We start from the raw sequence: 1,846 nt of genomic DNA, 5'->3' as shown, positions 1-1,846 counted from the left end.
GCTCAGTGGATTGAGCACAGGCCTGTGAACCAGAGGATTGTGGTTCGATTCCCTGTCAGGGCACATGCCTGGGTTGCAGGCTGGTTCCCTGCAGGCTAATTCCCAGCAGGGGATCCACAAAAGGCAACCATACATTGATGTTTCTCTCCCTCTCTCCTTCCCCTCTAAAGATACATAAATGAATAAAATCTTTAAAAAAAAGAGGGCTGGAGCTATATCTTGGGGCCCTTGCACTATTTCTCTACTGTGGTGACTTAACTGTTTATTCAGTTCCTCTTTGATAGCACATATTCTGCTTCTAAAGTACAATTTTTTTTCTGCTCGGTGGCTCCAATTGTTCTCTTTGGTGGCGGGATAAACTCTAACCCTTTTAGTAGCCTTACAAGGGCAGCATTCAGACTTGGGAATTTTTACTTTCAGGGATATATGAAGTCCTTCTAAGTGGGACATAGGAATAGATGGTTTTAAAGGAATCACTTTATAAATTCTAAAGTTTCAATTTACTCTTCTCTATATTTTCTGTGTGAACATTCATTTGGGTCAAGGCCTCAAGCTGAACTCTCATATTCCCCTTACATTACATATATGTTTTATATTTTATTTTATAAAATAAACAAGACTTAATCAAAATATTTTTTAAAAGATTTTATTTATTTATTTTTAGAGAGGGGGTAGAGAGGGAGAGAGAAACATCAATGTGTGGTTGCCTCTCGAGCGCCACCTACTGGGGACGTGGTCTGCAACCCAGGCATGTGCCCTAACTGGGAATCAAACCTGCAACCCTTTGGTTTGCAGGCCTGCACTCAATCCACTGAGCTACATCAGCCAGGGCTCAATCAAAATCTTGATATGGAGCTTTTGTGTGTGTATCACACTCCTGGGTAACAAACAGAGGGACAATTACAAATGTTGGTATCAAAAGACTTCCTTAAGGTAAAAATAACCACTATTCCTCTCATTGAGATATGTATTTGCAATAAATAATTACAATTTAGCTTTGATAATTTTGAATTTTATAGTGTAGTCCCTTTTAATTAAATATATATTACTAGTAAAATTTCCCCTAGACTGAAATCTAATTTTTATTGACACTTAAGCCTTAAAGTCATGGGTAATTTTTAAAAAATAAGGCTTCAGTTTATATACACATTCTTATTGCATGGAGATGTGTTATGGTAATCAATGGGACTGTAAATCATAAAATGTATCTCAGTAGGATTAAAATATATAGAAGAACTAAGTAATTTGGAAATATATGTTCAAGGAAAATAAGGAATAATTTACTATTTCTAGTGTTAAGAGAAGAGCTTGTTTATGTACTTTTTAAAATTGAAGTTCATGGTTTAAATTGCTTTGGTATTTATAATATAGAATGTATTTAAAAGAGTGATGTGACAATTTTAATTTAAAATAATATTTACAATATGTTGGAAATTATATCTTTTGCAAATATTTAAACTTGTGATGAAAAAGCTTGGATATCAACTTAGAAGTACCTGAGAAGATACATCTTTTTACAATAAACTTTTTGTTTTAAGCACTTTGAGATTCACAGAAAAGTCACTAAAAGTGTACAGTTTTTGTTTGTCTTCATCTAGTTTAATAAAAGGTTATCTTACATAAACAATGATACATTTCTCAAAACTAAAAATTTAACATTAACAAAAATAATAACTAAACTCTATACTTTGATCAGATTTTCCTTTTTCTTTCTTCTTTTTAAAACTTTTAATATCTCTTTTTCCATTCCAAGATCCTACCCAGAAATCCACATTACAGATGGTCATTATGTCTACTTAATCCCCTCTGAGCTATGTAGTTCCTTAATCTTTATTGTTGTTGTTGT

Source organism: Sturnira hondurensis, unplaced genomic scaffold, assembly GCF_014824575.4.
Source record: "Sturnira hondurensis isolate 20B ecotype Veracruz unplaced genomic scaffold, ASM1482457v3 Scaffold0016864, whole genome shotgun sequence".
In the NCBI taxonomy this organism is placed as follows: Eukaryota; Metazoa; Chordata; class Mammalia; order Chiroptera; family Phyllostomidae; genus Sturnira; species Sturnira hondurensis.
The sequence above is the reverse complement of the archived record's forward strand: the minus strand, read 5'-3'. Positions refer to the sequence as shown.